Source organism: Mandrillus leucophaeus, unplaced genomic scaffold, assembly GCF_000951045.1.
Source record: "Mandrillus leucophaeus isolate KB7577 unplaced genomic scaffold, Mleu.le_1.0 Scaffold1332, whole genome shotgun sequence".
Taxonomy (NCBI): Eukaryota; Metazoa; Chordata; class Mammalia; order Primates; family Cercopithecidae; genus Mandrillus; species Mandrillus leucophaeus.
Window position 1 is genome coordinate 314,835 of NW_012101291.1, and position 22,376 is coordinate 337,210.

Sequence of the window (22,376 nt, forward strand, 5' to 3'; positions counted from 1 at the left end):
AATGTCAGACACTAATAATGGTTAATTGCTTTTGCATATGTAAAGTGGGTTGTGTTATTATTTTCCTACCATTTAAGACACTAGCCAACCTTGCTAACAAGTGGCCTGAGAAAAATATAGGTGAAGATCGGCAGCCTGGATTTTGTAGGCAACCACAAAAGAGACGGAAGCACAGAAAGTATGTCATTGTCAGAGGCAGGGCAGAATTCTCAGGGAATGGGAATGCTGATGCTGAGAATTGAGGCAACATCTGCCACGACGACAGTAGCAGCCAGTGAGCCTTGGTGCCAATGCCAACAGGTTCCCTCTAATTTCAGCAGGGAGGAGTGGATAATTACTCCTTCTCGTTTTCAAAAATCACTTCCATGTCAACAGAATCCCATCAACAAGCCAATATCTCTTCACCAAGCCCCAATGCTGAGCATCCCATTAGAGGACTTAGCATTACCCTCCTGAGAATCCCTGATTAATTCTCCGCTCCATCAGCCCTAAGTACTTGCCCAGGTGACAGCTCAAGAAAAGCTCTGATTGATTTCATGCTATGCAGCTCTGATGGGACCACTCTGCATTACCAGCCTTTAGGGTAATCGCCCACCCCATCCCCTTAATGAATCTGTTAGCCATTGAGAACAGAAATCCTGCCCCTTCCTTTCTCCCGTCACTACCACCAGTCAAGCTGATCATTGTTGTTCTTCATCAGCAGACTCCTTCAAAAGGACAAGGCCACAGCCCCAATTTCAGGCAGTCTATCCTATCTGACCATTCCAAAGCAAAGACCTGATACGAAGACAGTGCATGCGCAAAGTGAGCGTGAGCCAGAGGACATGACTCGGAGCCCAAGTCGCTCTCACCCTGGGAACTGGACAACTTAACCTCGGGAAACACATTTCAAACCCAGAAACAGAAGCTTCTTTCCTGTTTTAAGAGAGCAAACGTCCCATCTGTTAGCAGTAAGGAGCTGTCAGTATTTCAAAAGGAAAACTCGTAAGCCTTTTCCCAGGAGTAACAGTCAAAAAAAACCTTAAGACTAACTCCCCAATTCCAGTACGCCTGCAGAGTGAACATACACTTGGGGTAGACTAACCAACCATAAAGCTTACTAAAAATAAAGAAAACACCGGGAAAACAATACTCCTTAGCCACTAACCTATGGATCACATCACTTTCTCAGTCGGTAAGATTCACCATCCGATTATTATAGCTCAGTATTTTAAATGACAATGAGCATAAAGTAAAAATGAAAAGCAGAAGTAAAAAGACATCAACATACAAGATAAAATATAAGTATATATACCATTTCAAGAAGTTCCCTCAGCTGCATGACTGATGGAATGCCTAGAAATGGGTCCTATGCCATTAGAAATGGCTCCCTAAGAGGCAAGTCTATGGGTAAATGCCTGGGGAGTCATCCCTGCTTACTAAAGGCAAGACTCACCCAATGTTACACAGTCTGTTGACAGCCAACTTAAATGGTATGTTGGCACTGGCCTCACTCCAAGTCCCAGCAGCAACCGGCCCAGATGTGACCCCCCTGGCTGATTCAGAATTCTAATTGTGCCGCATCAGAAATGGCCCTCCCTACTTTGCATGCAAAAATAGTCCAGGGCCTTCTCCACCAGCTTCTATGACTTTGGATGCTTCTCTCATTCTGGCCATGCCCTATCTATCCTAAATTATTGAGACAGGCATTCTGGGGGTTGGGAAGAGAAGCAATAGGGAAATCCACACTTCACTCCTGATTGAGTCATAAGCCAATCAACAAGGAAAATCTGAATCAAGATGGCATTTTAAAGAGCTGAACTGCGAAGGCCAAGCCCTGCTCTGGTCCTTCAACCACAGCTCCTGACATTCCATGCTCTCAAAATCTAATGGATCCAAGTGGATCTCATCAGCACTCACATCAGGATCCAAAATCTAGGCTCTAACATGCTCAAAAGGAAAAAACTCTTTCCTGTCAACCTAAGAAACCAAAACCACAATTCATCACATTGTTTTCCTTCCCATCCTCTAGACTATCAGAAATCAGGCTGTCACTTTCTCTTGTGTGGGTGTCAGATCTGGTCTATCTGCCTTTACCCATTTCTAATGGATTTGAGCATACAGATCCTCATAGCGTACCCAAATCATACATGGATATTTCTAAGTCCCAAAACATGATCATAAAACTCCTCTGGGGCAGAGGCAGAGCGTGTGTGACCTCTACAACCTAGGACAGTGTCAAATAACATTTGGATGCTGGATAAAAGTGAGACAACATAAAACAACAAATAAAACGAACCTGCTTGAATAAATGCAGCTCTTGTGCAATCCTGAAGAACAAAACCAAAGTTGAATAACTTAAACTGCCCAATACGAAACCTCAATGCAAAGCTTAGTCATTAATAGTATAGTACTGGCACAAAAATAAAGAAAATAACCCAAGGGCTCAGAATACAGAGTCTAGAAACAAACTCATACACATATGTTCATTTGATTTGTAACAAAAGTGACACTGCATTACCCTGAGTAAAGAAATTTTTTTCCCAATAAATGAGCAAGGTTGATTGATATCCATACAAAAAAAAAATTAAAATTGACACCACCACACACAATAGTTTACAATCCATCTGGAATAGACTTTAGATCTGAAAGTAAAAAACCAATAAAGAATTTAGAAGAAAACTTAGCAGATTACCTACAGGGCCATAAAGCAGTCGAGGATCACTTTAAAGGAACACAAAAGCACTAATCAGGAGGGAAAAACATGATAAACTGGACCATATCACAACTCAGAACTCGCTTTCTTGAAAGAACCATTAAGAAAATCAAAGCACGCCACAAAGTAGATACTTGCAATACATTTATTCAACAGAGACTCATATCCTTCATCCTACAGGAACTCCAAAAAATAAGAAATCAGACAACCCAGTAGAAAAAAAAGGAAAAAGCTAATGTTACGAAACCTAAACAAATGGCCCATAAACATAAAGCAATGTAATACGTCTATCCAGCCACTAGAAGAGCTAAAATAAAGAGACTAATACTAAGTTCTATGGGACAGCAATGAGAATATAAATAAATGACAACTACAAGTAGCAAGGATATGGAGTAAATGGAACTCTCAAAGAACTGGTGAGAGCGTAAATTGGTACTATCATTCTGGAAAATTCTTTGGTAATATCTACATACCAAAACTGATTATATGCATACCTTCTGACTCAGCAATGCCAAATCCCAGGTACAGATGTTAAAGAAATGCATGCTTATGTTCACCAAAAGACGGGTATAGGAATGTTTATATTTTCATTGTAACAGTCAGAACAGAAACAGCCACATTTTTATTAACAATAGGACATATAAACTATAGCATAATCAGGCTGGGCGCTGTGGAATACATCTGCAATCCCAACATTTTGGGAAGCCGAGGCGGGCGGGTTGCTTGAGCACAGGAGTTGAGAGCAGCCTGGGCAACATAGTGAGACCCCGTCTCTACAATAAAAATACAAAAAATTAGCTGGGTGTTGGTGGCACATGCCTGTAGTCCCAGCTACCCTAGAGGCTGAAGTAGGAGGATCACCTGAGCCCAGGCAGTCAAGCTGCAGTGAGCTGTGATCACACCACTGCACTCTGGCCTGGGAGAGACACACCTTGTCTTAAAAAAAAACAAAAAACTGTAGCATATTCATAAAATAGAACCGTATACAGCTGTACTGTCCAACGCAGTAGGCACTAGACACATTTGTGAATTTAAATGTAAATTAATAAGATTAAAAATTCAGTTGTCCAGTCACACTACCCGTATCTCACAAGCTCAATATTTACAAGTGGCTAATGGCTACTGTGTCATACAGCACAGCCAAAAATCATTTCACAGCCACAGAAAGTTCTATGGGACAGCAATGAGAATATAAATAAATGACAACTACAAGTAGCAACATGGGTGAATTGTACCAATGCAATATTGAGGAAAAAAAGTAGATACAAACAAATATATACTACACTGTCTCCCTCCATTCATACCAAATTCAAACACTAACAAAATTCAGCTATGTTATTAGAAGTCAGGGTAGTAACCACCCTTTAGGGTTGGGAGTACTGACTGGAAGGCAGCATGGGGAGGCTTAGGAGGTTCTCGTCATGTTAGTGCAGATCGCAGATCAATGGCTCTGGATGTCAATACATTCAAGTGGAAAAACACAAGGGACTCAATATTGATGATGTGTGTGCCCTTTTCTGTAAGTTAGACTTCAATAAAAATTATTTTAAAAAGTAAAATAAAGAAATGAAAAAACCAAACTGCCCTGTTTCAGTGCCTTTCTGATTCCACAGTTACTTTAGAGAAAGATTATTCCAGGAGCCCTGAAAACATTTGCTTTTATTGAATTATGCTTTGATGTGCTGCCATCAGCATATGAAGGGTTATTAGAAGAAACAGCCTATGGGATTTGTCTCTAGATGGACTGCAAGGATGTGGAAGATGCTGCTCATCATGTCACACAGACTGATCTTTACAAAGATCCCAAAGGAAAGTTCTAAGGAAACAAAACGCAATGTGTTTTTTAGCTCGTGGTCAAGCCATTGGCCTTTCCTTTACTCACTAGCCGCCAAAGTGCACTGAGCCGCACTGAGCCACACTGGCAGGCCCCTTGGAGAGCGCTCAGAGGTGGTTTTGGTCAGCAAGTTTGGTTTCATTCCTAAGTCCACTTTCAGTTTTCACCTCTATCCTCTTCTTTTTCTCCCTTCTTTCTCCCACCTTCTATTTATGCTATTTTACAGTCTTGCATACTGCCTTAAAATGATTCTGAAACATGATGGAAAAACACGTTTTTCATAAACATGAAAGGGAAAGTTTCTGTTTTCTAATTATCTGTTTTAATTTAATGTGGTAAAGCATTTACTGAAAGCCCCTCCCACCTCCGTCTCCTCACCCATATGTGCCAAGCACTGGATATGGAGATAAAGATACCACATTCCCTGTCCTCAATAAGCACCCTCTCCGGCAGGGAGACAAATAAGTACATATACCTGCAAGACTTCAAGCCCCTCCACTGGGAAGCCTGACCTGACCTTTCCCCACTCCTCTGTGTTCCTACAGGTAGCACCTTTGCCAGCCAGTACAAATGAACTGAACTCACTCACCGTATAGGAATGATGTGTCTCTCACCTTAGAGGGCTTGTGAGATCTTTAAGGGTTAGGCCTGTGCCCTTTGTCGTCTTTTTTTTTTTTTTTTTTTTTGGAGTCAGGTTGGAGTACATACAGTGGCATAATCACAGCTCACTGCAGCCTCAGCCTCCAGGGCTCAAGCCATCCTCCTGCCTCAGCCTCGCAAGTGGTTGAGATTACAGGCACATGCTACCATGCCCAGCTAATTATTTTGGTTTTTTGTAAAGACGGGGCCTCACTATGTAGCCCAGGCTCGTTTCAAACTCCGGACCTCAAGCGATTCTCCTGCCTCAGCTTCCCAAAGTGCTGGGACTACAGGCGTGAACCACCTCACCCAGCCTAGTCATTTTTCTATGTTTGGCATTCAGCAGAATGCCTAGCGCATGGCAACTGCTCCCCAAAAAAGAAGACTGAATGGTTGCCGGAAATAGTGAGTCAATGGGTGAACACATGAATGAACAGGTGAATAAATATGTCACCTGATGCAATGGAGGAATCAACAGACTGCTGTTGGAGGAGTTTATTCTGTCTCTAGGATCAATGAATTTCTCAGGGGGTGGCATTTACGCTGGTCTGAAAGGCTGAACTGGACTCATAGGCCAAGTATTAGTGGAGGAGATGTGGGGAAGAGAGAGCCAAGCGAGAAAGTAGAAAGGCTAGAGCAGAGGCTGAAAATGTAAGCTGAGCCAATCACAGGGGGCCTCACAGGCCATGACGGAAGGTGGACTGTTTCATACAAAAAGCAGGAAAACACCAGAAACACCAGGAGTGTGTGAGCAACTCCTGAAGATGTACGTGTGTGTATATCTGTCTACTTGGGAAGATAAAGGGTGAAGAACAGAGAATGTTATATATGTGGAATCAGCATTTTTAAATCAGAAGTATTTTCAGTATGGTCCAAGGCCAGAACAGTTCTCTAGATAAACTGAAATATTACAATGTGACGTCTCCCTTAAGTGTTCCAAGTTTATAGAGGTGTGTTTGTTTACACAACCCAGAGCCATGGGATTAACTCTGCTCAGTACCTGATCACTCAGCCCATCTAATGAATGTTCATCAGACTTTGTCTTCAAGCACTCAACATACTCCCCTCGTCCCTGAAGAGAGGCTGTGAGCTGACAGCAGGGTCACACTCAAGCCCAGCATGGGAACCAGGCTGCTCACTTACACAGAGACACACGTCTGCATTTGGCCAATGTGCAAACACCAATTAATGCCGACACGAGCTAATGCATGAATTTAACCCAAAATACGCAACACTGCTGGCTCACAAATGTCAACTGGGTCCCCAATGATCAACCAACACAAGCAAGTCCCCACCCTTCAAACGAGAAATACAATCTGCCATTTAATGATGACATAGTGATGGCGCAGCTGCAAAACAGGTCTCACATTGAGAGATGCAAATACAGGGGCCAATTAAAGCCCCACCCGCACCCCATCCCAATCCTCAAAATGTAAACCTGGTCCTTGTTTTACATCCAGTTCAAGTTCAGCAAGAGAAAGAATCTTGGCACTTTAGTTGAAGACTGGCTGAGGCAGGATAAGTGAGTAACTACTGTCCCCCCCTCAGACAGGCCACTCATTCAAATGAACAAATATTACTGGAGCACCTGCTGTGGGCACACCACCAGCTCTGAGCCGTTCACAAGCACTGCAAGGGCATTCAGTGGGGGCAAGATGCCCAGCCCAAGAGAGGTGCGGACAGAAAGTCTGATGCGCTCACATCTGACATCAGGCCTGCCTTCTCCCGCCCTCACTTCCCCATGGCTCAGGGTGCTGTGAGCCCTCTCCAGTCAGCAGTCTCCTCCCGCTCCCCTCTGACAAACCCCAGCAAATGAGTCCGCTGAATTCAGTAAAATATGCAAAGGCCACAACTTCATTCAATCCACATTTTCTAAGGCTCCCCAGCACACATGCACAGTTTCTTTAGGGAAAAAGGTGGGCGGGGTGTCCAGTGGGGGAGGGGGAGTATTATATTTCCTTCCAAGACTACATCCTTCTACAGATTCTGTTAACCCTGGCAGAGGAACAAGATGAGCTCTCAGCCCCTTAGATTTAATTAAAATGTAATCCATTTCCGATTACACCTACAAATGGCCACTAAAGCCTTCCTTCCCGGGGAGACTTCCAGGTGCAGATTCCCTCTCAGTCCAACTGCCTAATGGTGACTTTAGGTAGGGGATGTGACTTCAGAGGCCAAAAGTCCCCCACACGCAAAGCAAACCAGTGCAAATCCTCATACACACACACACACACACACACACACACAGTTCTGGCACACTGGGCCCTGACACCTTCAACGTCACATTGCTGATTAAGGATCTATCTGTAAAAGCCCCCATGAAAATCCAAAAGAACTCCCAAGTCCTGGGAGAAATAACCCAATCCCACAGCCTCCTCTCAGAGATGATGTTTCTCAGGTAAACTGGCTGGAGCAGCACCCAAAGGGAGGGCCATTATCCTAGGTTCCCCTCTTCCCCTCCTGATCTAAATGATCACCAAGAACGTCCACTTGACCCCCAGTCCCCCAGTCTCTCCCGGATCCCCTCTGCTCCTCTCTACCCCACTAATTTTGCTCCTGTCTCAAGGAAAGGACCGCACCATTTCTGCCTCAGCACTCTGCCAGAGCTGAGCTGTCCCCCACCTCCCCACACTCTCACCACTGCCAACAACCTGGTCCCCAAGCCTGGTTATACAGGATGATATAGGTGGCTTCTTAAACATAGAGATTCCCAGCTTTATGCCAGAAATACTGAATCAGAATCCCAGGAGACACATTTTTAGCAAGTCTCTCCTATGCTATCCTGCAGTCAGAAAGGTTTTCCTAAAATGCAAATAGGACTTTTATCATACACTCACTTGAAGTCATTCAGCAGATCCCCACTCACTCAGGACTCAACTGCATTATGAGACCCCTGGCCTTTCATACCTGTTCTCAGCCTCCTCCTCCAGCCACCCATCCAGGACCCCAACATTCTAGCTACACGTGCACTCCAAGATGCTCGGACACAGCCGACCACCTACTCCACTCCTTCCGGTGCCTGGGGCTCTCCCAATACCTGACAGATTGTTGGAGCTCACAAAACTTTTGCTAATAATATCCTTGGTAGGTACCTCTAAGAATTGCAGGGATTAGACCAGGCACGGTGGCTCACGCCCCCCAGCACTTTGGGAGGCAGAGGTGGGTGGATCACCTGAGGTCAGGAGTTCGAGACCAGCCTGGCCAATATGGTGAAACTTCATCACTACTAAGAATACAAAAATTAGCCGGGCGTGGTGGCGGGCACCTGTAGTCCCAGCTACTTGGGAGGCTGAAGCAGGAGAATCACTTGAACCCAGGAGGTGGAGGTTGCAGTGAGCCAAGATCGTGCCACTGCACTCCAGCCTGGGCAACAGAGCAAGACTACGTCTCAAAAAAAAAAAAGAGAATTGCAAGGATCACCTTGGACATCTAGAGAATCCATATGGCAGAGTAGCTATATATACTAATATATACTAATAGGCCAGGCGTGGTGGCTCATGCCTGTAATAAGGTGGAGTTGCAATGAGCCTAGATTGTGCCACTGCACTCCAGCCTGGATGACACAGCGAGACTCTGTCTCAAAAAATAAAATAAAAAAATTTAAAATTAAAAAATAATAATTAATAATTACTGCTTATATATCCACCTTCTTCCCTGCTACACTGCAAATTTTCAAAGGCAGGTACTATTTCCCATTCAATTCTGTACCCCACTCCAGCCCCCTAGCCCAGCTCAACAAATAACCATTTGCTTTATTTTAACCTAAAATGTTAATACAATTTTGATGATTCTTAAGAAATTCATCCTTTTTTTTTTTGAGACGGAGTCTCGCTCTGTCGCCCAGGCTGGAGTGCAGTGGCCGGATCTCAGCTCACTGCAAGCTCCGCCTCCCGGGTTCACGCCATTCTCCTGCCTCAGCCTCCCGAGTAGCTGGGACTACAGGCGCCCGCACCTCGCCCGGCTAGTTTTTTGTATTTTTTAGTAGAGACGGGGTTTCACGGTGTTAGCCAGGATGGTCTTGATCTTGTGACCTCGTGATCCGCCCGTCTCGGCCTCCCAAAGTGCTGGGATTACAGGCTTGAGCCACCGCGCCCGGCCAGAAATTCATCCTTGTCTAAGGAATTACAAGGACGGCCTCAGGCATACCTTAGACTAGAACCACAGAGTGAGATAAAAGAGATTCACTGGCCTCAAAATCTTCCTCAGGTTTCCAAACACCCTGACTACCTGGTCTGTAGCCTCAACGACCAACTCCACCTTGCTTTAACCTCAGGCAGGGCCTGCCACCTGCTGAGCCCCACAATCTGAGGTCTTCACTGGTGACCCTCCAGCCCCCTGGTCTGTGGCATCCCGGCCCCTGCTGCAGCCTGCCCGTAGCCCTCAGCTCAGCCTGCTTTAGCAGCAGCTCATCCTGGGAGAATGCAGCCTGGCTCTCAGCCAGCTCACCTCCCACAGGGGCCAGGGGGCTGCCCTGGGCCCAAAGTGTCAGGTTACCACAAAAATAACAGTGGGCCTGCCTAAGCCACGCATGCGGGCCAAGTGTAGGAGGGAAGTGTCCCAGAGGTGAGAAAGAGAAGCTCAGGAGAAGAAAAAAAAGGAAGACCTTTGAACATGTGTCAAAGAGGACTTGGTTTTTAAGAAATGACCATTAAATTCATAACTACACTCAATATCGCCATTACAGCCTCTTCAGTAACTCATTTAGTAACTGATCAAGGTAACATATTTATATTATACTTAACTCTGAATGTGTTTTTAAACATATTATTTTAGGACAAGACGGGGATGAAGTTTTCTTTAGTTTGCTTATTTAATACCATTTATAAAAGACAGATTTGGGTCAATGAAGGTTTAAACAAGTATTCCCACTCAACAAATTCCTAATATTACTCAGCTTTAATTTTCTCAAAACTAAATCCAAACATGTCGAAGCTAATTAGGTTTATTGTAGAAGAGGTAGGACTTCAAGGGGAGGGAAAAGGCTATTAAAAAGCATTTATTCATTATTTTTTCTTCTTCCCTAAAATGAAATCAAAGTTCACTCCCGTGCTACTCTCGTGCAAGAATGCTGCTAGCTTGATGTGGTCTGGCCCAGCCTGGATATTTCAAATAAAGTTAACTTCAATCACTGTAGGGAGTTAGAAGGGTATTGATTCTCCATCCATTGTTCTTTCATCTTGGTTTACTCCACACACAATGTCTCTTTAATTTGCTCCTAGCAACTGTTTTATGAGTGGGTGGGTATAAGCCCAGCTACAAGAAAAGATGCACTTCTTTAAGTCAGGCAGGTAAGCCTCAAGACCAGGCTATCCACTGGGTGGAATGGGTTTCCCATTGTAATCCCGTACGTGCAAAAGAAGCTATGAACGCCTTGGCAGGAGAAGACAGAGCCAACTCTAATAGGCACATTTAGATTCCCAACCTGAAGGTGGTGAAAGGTAGACGGACAAAAAAATTCTAAGCAGAAAAATATGGGCTAAGTTTTTTGAAAAAACAATTAATTTTGATGGGGAAAAGGTTCTCAATTGTCACATTATTTTGTAGATACTGATTTACGTTTCATTTTACAATATCAGGGCTGCAAGTATTATAAGACACAGTTGTATTCTGAACAAGACTCTACTGCAAACAGTCAAAAAAAAAAAAAAAAAAAAAACACTTAAAATCACAATTTTAGAGGCAGCCAGACCAGCAGTTGACATGCAAACAGGCAGCGATTCTGTGTTTTTAATTTTTTTTTAGCTTTTCAGAAATAGCCCTCTCCCAATCAAATCGATCAAAAACTTCATAGAAGAACCTATCACCAATGGAGTCTGAGTCCTGAAAAGTTAAAAGAATACCAAATAAGTAGTGAAATTCACTGTAGTTTCATTCTGCCTTTAAAAGCAGCCAAAGTCTAGTTCCCAGTAGAGAGGATCTCATTCACCTTGCTACTCCTAGTGTGGTCAGAATTAACACAGTTCATGCAGGGCACATCACACCATGCAATTATCAACCAGCAATGACACTGCTAAAAGATCTTTAATAATCCCGGTTTTTACCATAAAAGCTCTCATTATTATCCCAGCTCTCTCTGCTTGTTCAGCGTGCCTGGTCACTTACATGAGGATGAGAAAAACCCGTAGACTCGACTCATCTTTCCCCAGCAGCGTCTCCCAGGGAGCTGTTCGTGTCTCTGCAGAGCAATGCCACCACACTCCCCGACCAGGTTTAAAATTAGCCGAGCCCTGGAGAGCCGTGGGTAACCTTCTGACAAGGTTAGCCAGCAGAGCAGAGCACTGCTCAGGGAGGGACATTAATAAGAAGCCAAGTAGAGCCTTTCAACAAGCCCATTAGGGCCTCTCAGAACCCGTGCAGTCTGGAAGCCTAGGGGAGCTGGGTGCCTCAACATGAGGAGGCTGATCTAGGCCTCTTATTTTTATCCCACCGAGTCAGCAGTTTTCTTTACACGAGATAAATACAACCTCCAAATGTGCTTCTCCAAGTTTAAATCCAAAATGTTCACCCACTCACTAATTATACAATAATTTTTAAATTTTTAATTGGGTTTTTAAAAATATTTCTGGAACACCTCTAGTTATAAAATTAATACCCATAGATGACAAAAAAAACTGGAACATATAGAAACATCCATAAAGAAAATTAACTTTACCCATATTGCACCATCAAATAATACTCAGTGCTAACCAGGCATTTTGATGTCCTTTCTTACACTAATTATTCCTTATAGCTTTAGGTTTTTATTGCCCACCTAACATTTCACAGTCAGAATTAGTTCCTGAGTCCTGAAAACGTCTTCGTATCTGTGATTTTTAGAGGTACATAATATTCTGGGTGGTGGACATGCTATGATTTAGCTCTTTTCCCATGCTTGGATTTTGCCCCACTTTTCACTGTTGTAGTAAACATCCTTGTAATCATTTCTCAAGGACAGATTCCTAGCCTATAGTCAAAGAGCAGAACAATTTCAAGGCCACCAATGGACTGGGGACCTCATGAAGACAGGGGCTGTGTGCCTCTCACACCGTATACACAGTATTTTCTGAATAAAAGGACATGTCCCAGTGTTGTCTAAACAGACAGCCCTAAAATCCTAAAGTGACACTGCCCAAGCACCTTTGGGGATAATCTGGCCTAGCGCAACTAAAGTTTTCTCAGCAATGAATTAAAGAGACAAGTGAAGAATCTGTCAACACCTTTGAACACCTGCCAATTTCAGACACTCTCCCACACCACCTCCAGTACCCGACTGGTACAGCTATACTGGTTGTTTAAAATACTGAAATACTTCCATAACAGCGTGTAAAGAGTCAGTGCCCCAAGCTCCCCTGAATGCTCTGTCCCCCTCATAGTGCCCCAAGGTCTCCTCACTATTCAACAAGGATAGGTGTCTGGCAAATCTAGGGGCCTGCAGTAGTTTCTACTGTGTCAATACCCTTCTAGACTGGTTGTTAAATATTTTCAATACCATCCCTGTTCATGGGTAACCTTTTCCCCCCACCTTAAATCTATTTCATTTGTCATACAGGCAACTTTTAAAATCTTAATTACCATCACTTCAACACTATTTCTTAAATTCACCAGACTCCCTAATATTTTAGTCATAAAACCAAAAATTAACAGTTATTAGGAAGCAATTGCCAAGATGCCTAGCAGGGGGCTGTTTCTGCTAAGTTATTCTCTACAAAGCATAGTGAGATGGGTTGGACAAAGATGAACTCCATAATCTTAAGATTCATGAACCTAGTGCTAATACTAATTATATTGGTTCCCCAAGGATAAAAGCTATCTGCTTAAATCACAGGAGACTTTCAGATCATTAATCAGATTCTCAGTAAAAATACTGAAGTGCTAAAGTCTGGAGATAAGAGAAGAGTTAGGCCCTGCCTACCCTATGCCCAGGTCACCCTCGTATTGGCTTACCTGTAATACTAATAAAAACAATATTTATTGAGTGCTGTCAATGAGCTCGACATATATTGCTATGAATTTAGAAGTATGAACTCTACCTTTACCTCTTTTTGCTAAAGTAAACCCTTTCCTGTGGAGGGCAACAGATAACTAGTATGTGGATCAGAGTTTCATTTCTTCTAAATGTTTTTATCTATTTTCTATTGGGGATGCCAAGGCAAGAACACCAGCCAAGAAAGAGAAGGACAAACAAGAGGTCTCTGTAATCGGACTTTGAAAACCGAGAAGGTGCTAGCCTGGACGTATTACAGCACTGCCCAGTCCCACCGCTGGACCACGGCCCACTCTGGAATCAGCTCAAAGACAATACCCTCCCACATCTCCATTACAGAAGAATATACTCCAAATTCCAGGCCACTATAAGAGCTGGAGGCTGAGCTATGGCTTCTTTGCCAAATCACCGAGATTCTAATAGACGGTAAAAGTTTAAGGAAATACACCTTGTAACAGTGAATAAACTTTACATTCACAACTAAATTTATTTGACACGATGTGAGGAATAGGGGTCAAGACTTTCCTTTTTTAAAGTTTTATTTTTGATTGACAAATAATAGTTGCATATGTTTACGGGGTACAATGTGATATTTCCATACATGTATACATTGTGGAATGATCCAATCTGATGAATTAACATATCTATCACCTCCAACAGGTATCATATCTTTGTGATAAGAATATTTAAATTCTTTTTGCTATTTTGAAATATATCATAATTATTATTAACTACAGTCACCACGTTATGCACCAGAATTTATTCCTCCTAAGATAAACTTTCCTCACTTTGACCAAGCTCCCCTTTCCCTACCCACCCTCTCACCCCCAAAACCTCTGGTAACTACCATTCTACTCTCTACTTTTATGAGTTTGACTTCTTTAGAGTCCAGAACTTAACTTTTGTTATTTCACTTAATCCTCATCACAATTATAAGAGGTAGAAATGTAGTATTACTATCTCTGTTATTCAGATAAATAAAATAAAGTTTAGAAATACTATTTGTCCAGAATCGTGCCACTAGTCAGTAGTCAAGCTGAAATTCAAACCCAGGTTCATCTCACCTTGAGCTCAAGGTCTAAATGTATTTGTGAGACAGTAAACCTCCCATCACTAGAGGTAATCCAAGAATAGCTTCAAGACCTCTTAAAACAGTGATGCCGTAAAGGGACAGGAGGCAGATGAAGATATCAAAAAAGGTGCATTCCAACCTCTGATCTATGGTGGGTGAAAACAAATTTCCTACTGTGTGCTGGCTCTGTATCAGGTGCTTGTGGGATGTGAAGAGCAGGCCAGGCCCTCTAAACAAAGTGTACACACAGTTAGAGCTGAGATAACAGCCAGCCACATGATTTTCCTGCTGAAAAGCAAGGCAGCTGAAAAACAAGGCTGTTGGAGAGCCCAGACTCTGGCCACAGTGATCCCACGAGCACTGGCATGCGGCAAAAGCTTGTGCTTCTTTCTGCCTTCCCAGAACCACAACTACAAGGATAAGAGCCTTGTTACTGCAAGGCAGGGGAAAAAAAGACTTTTTGACCTCCTCTTTAATATCCTGCACCTGCATTTTTCTCCAACACAGAACCAACAAGGTAAATAAACAATACAGATCTATACTGGAAAATATCAAGAACACAACCAGAAAGGGGAGATGAATAGACAATTACAGAGGAGAATAAGCATATGGGAAAATACGCATGATCACTAGGAGGGAGAAAAATTGCAAATTCAAGCAAACTCAAGGGGTTATTTTAAACCTCTTAATCAGCAAGAATTTAAATACTATAATCACATCTCTAGTGAATATGACATAGAAAATATGCTGCTGGTGGTGTAGATGTGAAGATTCAATTAGGTACCTTTATTGGGAGTCTCAAAAGGCTTAAATCCTTTGACCTAGCAATCCTAACCCTAGAAATTTATCAAAAAGAGAAAATACATTAGAAGACAAAAATTATGAGCACAAACATGTAGATTATAAAACTACAATATGATGAAAAAGAGAATGACTTAAAAAAAGGTACATGAATGCAAAGGAAAGTTGAGCATTCATTTATAAGAATAATTAAAATGAACTAAAACATAAGGGAAAATTTATCATAGAATATGAATTTTTAAAAGCAAAGCAAAATTATATAATGACTATAACTAGTTTTATGCATATAGCTACACAAAGTGAAAATAAAAAGGAAATGGTTACTAAGGACAGTGATATTGCAGTTTTTTGTCTTATACTTTTTTCAATGTTCCTTTGTTTTTGCAATTTTTAAGAAAGGATTCCAATATTTTTAAAAAGAAAATTTAATAGACTGGATTAAGAAAATGTGGCACATATACACCATGGAATACTATGCAGCCATAAAAAAGAATGAGTTCATGTCCTTTGTAGGGACACGGATGAAGCTGGAAACTATCATTCTTAGCAAACTACCACAAGAACAAAAAAACCAAACACCGCATGTTCTCACTCATAGGTGGGAATTGAATAATGAGATCACTTGGACACAGGAAGGGGAATATCACACACCAGGGCCTGTCATGGGGTCAGGGTAGAGGGGAGGGATAGCATTAGGAGATATATCTAATGTAAATGACAAGTTAATGGGTGCAGCCCACCGACATGGCACATGTATACATACGTAACAAACCTGCACATTGTGCACATGTATTCTAGAACTTAACAAGAATAAAAAAAAAATTTTAAGTAAACATCAGACACAAGTTCAGATATTCAAGCACTGTAATGCAAGAAGAAAGCTTAGAAGTCACAGATATGGGGATACTTGAATCCTTTATCATCAGGATCTGCTGAGGCAATCTCCAACTGATATGGTTTGGCTGTGTCCCCATCCAAATCTCATCTTGAATTGTAGTTCCCATGATCCCCATGTGTCGTGGGAAGGACCTGGTGAGAGCTAACTGAATCATGGGGCAGGGTGCAGTTACCCTCATGATGTTCTCGTGATAGTGATTGAGATCTCACAAGATCCGATGGTTTTATAAGGGGCTTCCCCCTTTGCTCAGCACTCACTTCTCTCTCCTGCCGCCATGTAAGACATATCTGTTTTGTCTTCCACCATGATTATAAGTTTCCTGAGGCCTCCCAAACCATGCAAAACTGTGAGACAATTAAACCTCTTTACTTTATAAATTACCCAGGTTCAGGTATGTCTTCACAGCACTGTGAAAACAGACTAATACACCAACTTTACGTCTAGTGACAATTTGCACATACACACATTATATCCTATTTTAGGTAGACCAAATGACTTGATATTCCCTCAAACATTACACAAGCAATAATCAATCACAGTAGCTACCACTTAGAGTATATATTCTGTACCTGACCCTGTTCTAAGCACTTTGTATGTCTTGACTCATTTAATACCCATAACAAAACTACGAGAAAAGTATAACTGTTATTTCTATTTTAGAGATGAGGAAACTAAGGCACAAAAAGAAAACAAATTGCCTCATCACTCAGAGAAGTGGAAGAGCCAGGATTTAAATCTAGACAGTCTGACTCCAGAGTTTAATTGATAACTACCACATAAGACTGCCTATGTGTACAGACAAGACTCCCAAGCCACTGTTATGCTGTTCCTCTTGTCTAAAATGCCTTTCCTCACCACCTACAAAGCTCCCACAAATACTTCAGAGGCCGATTCAATTGCTACCTCTTTGGTAAAGCCTTACTTGGTTTTCACATGCAGCTTCTGTTTGTGTTACCTATTAAGTCCTAGAGTACTACATACATACAACTACACTTTCACTAATACTGTTTAATAATTCATTGGGCTTCTCTCCCTGATGTATTTGGGGTGGGGAGTAGATACAGGTGTTCTTTGTATTTGCAGCAACTAGCCCGATGTCTGGCACCCAACATGTAATCAATAACAGAGGGAGAAAGGGACAAATGCATGAATGACTTATCAGTAAAGGGAATAGAGAGCTCATTAATGTGTTGATCAGTTAATATTTCACATATGCTTGAGGTTTTAATAAAATGGCACCTTGAATATTATTCAGCCTTGAAAAGGAAGGCAATTCTGACACCCATGACAAGAATAAATCTTGTGGAGATTATGCTAAGTGAAATAAGCCAGTCACAAAAGGACAAATACAGTAGGATTCCACTCATATGAGGTACCTAGAGTAGCCAAATTCACAGAGACAGAAAGTAGAATGGTGGCTGACAAGGGCTAGGAGGAGGAGGAGGAAATAGAGAGTTATTGTTTAATAGACATTTTCAGTTTTGCAGATAAGAAGAGTTCTGTGCATGAATGGTGGTGATGATAGCAAAACAATGTCAAGGTACTTAACACCACTAAACTGTACACTTAAAAATGAAGATGGTAAATTTTATGTGTACTTTATCACAATTAAAAAGATAGATTATAGATAGATGACAGACAGAGACAGATGACTGATTGACAGAGAGACAGAAAGACAGATAGAATGAGACCTCAAAGGAAAGCAATCAGACCAAGTCAGATTATACTCACAGTGTAATCTAAACTAACTCTCGGTGCAGGAGCACTCATATTCCAATAGATGCTTCACACATACACAGAGTCACCCCTTGTATCTTTCCAAGCATCTCCTCATCTCAACAGAGCTATCACTTCCTCCATGGAGCCTTCCTGGATACCTAAGTCAGGCTGAGTGGCCCTGTGCCTGTTTCCACAGCACCATGCCCTTATGTCAGAGCAACTCTGCTGCCCATCAACAAGTCTATCTCCCCAATGTCAAACTCCATGAAGGCAGCAACCTTGTCTTACTGGGGTGTGTCTTTAGGACCTGGTTTGGCACACATCACCTTTAATGAATATAGAATTAATTCATTAATTGATGAAAAGGGAGGGGCTGGAATACTGCTCTGATTTTCAGAGCTCACATGCCAGGCTGTCTTAAGGAGTGGTTAGTAAGGCAAGTAAATACAAAAACTTCAGATTTTTTTCACCTGAAACTGAAAGGAAAAGCATCCAACTACAGATGAGTCCCAGGAAGATTCTCGCCACCTCCTCTATTAGAAAAAGGGAGATCTATTTGTGGGCAAGGTGATTTGCAGAATCAACACATCTACAGAGTTAAAGCTCTGTGCCTGTCTTCTGATATCCTGGGGCTAAGATTCAGGTGTCAGGCATGGTCCAGGGGCTGAGACATGTCACCTCTTCAAATTCTCCAGATATCAAAGGAGTATTTTCCTCTTTACAGGAACATAAGTTTAAATTGAAATTTGATCAATTTGTCAGACACCTATTCTTTGGGCTAAAATTAGAAAACATTCTTCAAGGCTGCTAAATCTTTATTGACGCTAAATTTTTATCAATACTTAGGGGTCAGCTCAGAAGGTACAGGGTGGTAATTGCTTTTCTTCCCCTACTCCATTTTCCATGCTTTAAGGCAGCTGGTACATGCCTAGGATTTCTTATTCTATGTATTTCTGCCATATAAATTACTTAACCATCTGATATGGTTTGGCTGTGTCCCCACCCAAATCTCATCTTGAATTGTAGCTCCCATAATTCCCACATGTTGTGGGAGGGACCCAGAGGGAGATAAGTGAATCATGGGAGCAGTTCCCCCCAGTACTGTTCTTGTGGTAGTGAATGTCTCATGAGAGCTGATGGTTTTATATAAGGGGTTTTCCCTTTCACTTAGCTCTCATTCTCTCTTGCCTGCCGCCATGTAAGACATGCCCTTCGTCTTCTGATATGATTGTGAGGCTTCCCCAACCACATGGAACTTTGAGTTCATTAAGCCTCTTTTTCTTTATTACCCAGTCTCGGATATGCCTTTATCAGTGGCGTAAAAATGGACTAATACATCATCCTTACAATGCTTCTCTATATACACCTCTACCTTTACTCTTGGTTTATGTTTCACATAAGAGAAAAGAATTTTTGATTTGCTACTGAGCAAAATGTTTCCTCTTTTTTTCCCTCCAATTACCAAGCAAATGGTAAGAGTGACACTAAAAGGCACACACAAGCTAGGCACATCCAGACTTGAGCACCACAAGCTGTAAGCTGCCAGAGTATAGAGCTGCAACTGAAAAGCACAAATGACTGCCAACATGACTTAAATTTAGCTTTAGGGCAAACCCAATGCAGAACAGCTCCAAACAGGTAATGCTGAAATGATAAGGGATGGTTGTAAGTAGAGGACACACACTTGCTTGTGAGCTGTCTGGGAATTCTCCATCAGTAAGCAAAGTCCTCGCACAAACCTAAGGTCTTGAGTCTTATTCATTCACCAAGAAATATCACAGGTAAAGGATATCTGAGGACCTGAGATAGAGGAGCTAAGACTCAGAGTGCATTTTTAAATTCAGATGATTACTTTTTTTTGTTTGTTTTGCTTAGTCTTTCACTGATTTTAGTCAAACCATCCTTATTAAGGACTTATGTGAACTGCAAAGATAGGGATGTATAAACACACAGTCTGACTCTGAGGAGTTTAACTTCTGCTAGTTAAGATAAGATACAACAATAACATAATTTCGAGCAATTCCTTTTTTTCCCCCTACCTAGGCCTCCGTCTCCTCATCTAAAAACAAGAGAGCTGAAACATGACTTTTTTAGATAGCTCTCAAAGTGTAATATTCTATTTCTACTCCATTCACCTGTCCAACAGAACAAGTAGATTCCTGCCTTACAGCTGGACTGCCCAAGAGTTAAATTTTTCTTCAAGTCCCATAAAGTATTATTGACCATATTTAATACATACACATAGATACAAATGTTCTAACACCATTTTTGTTTCTAAAGAAGCAGACTATTTCTAACAAAATAATAAAAGACGGTAATTACAATTCTGTCCCACTATTTTAAAAGGCACTTTGCCGGGCATGGTGGCTCACGCCTGTAATCCCAGCACTTTGGGAAGCTGAGGCGGGTGGATCACGAAGTCAGGAGATCGAGACCATCCTGGCTAACACGGTGAAACCCAGTCTCTACCGAAAATACAAAAAATTAGCCGGGCGTGGTGGTGGGCGCCTGTAGTCCCAGCTACTCAGAAGGCTGAGGCAGGAGAATGGCGTGAACCCGGGAGGCGGAGCTTGCAGTGAGCCAAGATCGTGCTACTGCACTCCAGCCTGGACAACAAAGCGAGACTCCGTCTCAAAAAAAAAAAAAAGGCACTTTTCAAAAGGACATCCTATAAAAAAATTATAGGTAAATTTTTAAAGTAAAAAGAGAAGATTCACTTGGCCATTTCAAAGAAACATTCTCTGTTTTTTTAATTTCTGCTTTACCTATATTTCTTTGTGAATGGGTAAGAATCAAAAGCTTAGGTTCTAGCTGGAGCCTACTGCACTCCATAAGACCATCAAGTTTCATATAAATCCTAAATTTAATTAATATATTCAAGCATCATTCACAAGCATTGAGGATTACGCCTGCATGTGAAACTTAGAATACAATAAATATTTATAGACGCACATTTTTTAGGTTTAAAGACAATCACTAACAAATTGCATCTTCAAAGGAGGAGAGGTGATTATTTCTTTCCCACCTTACAATAACTTTTTGAATTCAGCAAAATATCTAAAAGCTTAAATGCAAATAACATTTTAAATCCCTATTTTTTCTTTAAAAAACTGAATTCATTTTTATTTTAAGATATACCACTACTGTGCAAATCTATCTTTCCTGAAGTTTGTTCTAGGTAGGGCAATGACAAAAACAAAACAAAACAAAAAGCTAGAAAACGTGAAGTCTTTGGTCTTAGAAGGCTGTATACATGTCCACATATTCCAGTTTTGAATAGAAATAGTAAATGAGAGGAAGAGAAAAGGACACATTTGGAATTTCAGGACATCATGGGCAGATTCAGAGAGAGGAATCCAAGAGGCAAACTACTTGCCAGAGTAAACAATTATCACAATCATATTAACGTTTTAATGAAAGTTTTTCTTCACAATTCACACATATTAATGAAGCACTTGAAGGCTTATCTACTTCTCTAGATGTCTAGCTGGAGGATAAAACATGGCCTATTATATACTAGTTCAGTAGGACCAATTGAGACACAGAAGTGGTACGTACCTGGACTGCTCACAATTGAGTTGTGTCATAAAAGGCATGCAAGCATTCATTCAATTAGCCTTAGACAAGCATGCAGCCAACTTCAATCAGGGCTCTGTGATGGGGAGATGAAGAAAAGTAACTAACTCCTCCCTCAAAAGATTTCACAGTCCAGTGAAAGAAGCAGATACACCAAGGATAACTCTAATGCAATCCAGTAACTGTTGTGATAGAAAGAGATATGTACAGAAATTGTGGGGAGCAGAGTGGTGGCGGGACCAGAGGATGCATGCCTCATGGTTAACATATGTCAAGCATACGTCTGCCTTGGTCACAGCTATAACCCCGGAATCCAGAACAGTACATAGCACACAGTAAGCACTCAAAAAAAACTCGAAGCAGGAGAGGAGACAAGGAGGGCAGGCAGAGATCAGCCCAAAGAGTTGGGAGTTTGGTAGTGAGCATGACACAGAGGTCTGGTTGGAATGCACATTCCACCACTTTGTAGCTGTGTGATTCTGCCAAGGACAGGAACCAGGGATGACAAAGAACCACAGCAGTGGGATAAGATTTTTTTTTTTCCCCACTTATTCCTTGCCCTTCTCCAATCCTCCAGGAAGCCCTTCCCCTAATACTTATTCAGATGAGACTCAGAGTGAATGAACCAAAAAGGAACTGTAGGAAAGGAGAGAGGAAGAGAGAATCCACTGGCTAGCTATTGAAAAAGCAGAAGATCCTTTTCATCCTTCAGAATGGAAATCCTCAGTATTTCTAACCTGGAAAAACATTTTTAAAGTCCTGGGCCAGACATCTCAAAGGTTTCAACTTCTGCCTGACCATAATGCTTTTCTGGACTGCCCCAGATTCTTGTCAATGAGGCATACTCACATTTTCCTCACATCCCCATTTTAATTTCCTTTACTAAATTAATTACAGCACAGTAACATTTGATCAACACAAAAGTAGACTAAACTACCTTTAATATAATCTTAGATCTTTCAAATTCTTTAAAAATATATATGGTGGTGTGTTTGTGTGTTTCTGTATAAGTGGTTGTGAATGCACAGGTGTTTATGTTACTTAACAAAATATGTTGTCAGTCAATTTCGTCGTCGTACATCAACATCACAGAGCACACTTACACAAACCTACGCGGTATATCCTACTACACATCTAGGCTATTTGGTATAGTTATAGCCTATTGTTTCTAGGATACAG

At 41.7% G+C, this 22,376-nt stretch overlaps 1 protein-coding gene across 3 annotated transcripts in view; it reads right to left on the reverse strand.

The window, feature by feature from the left end:
- Positions 1–22,376, reverse strand: part of TEAD1 (TEA domain family member 1 (SV40 transcriptional enhancer factor)) — a 273,827-nt gene that overhangs the window by 191,471 nt on the left and 59,980 nt on the right. The window contains exon 1 of one of the 3 annotated variants that reach the window (XM_011973032.1): positions 11,271–11,369. The exons of the other annotated variants lie outside the window; for them this stretch is intronic. The gene's annotated coding sequence lies outside the window, so the exon portion shown is untranslated. Of the gene's footprint in view, positions 1–11,270; positions 11,370–22,376 lie in introns of those variants that run through there. 3 annotated transcript variants of the gene reach the window in all.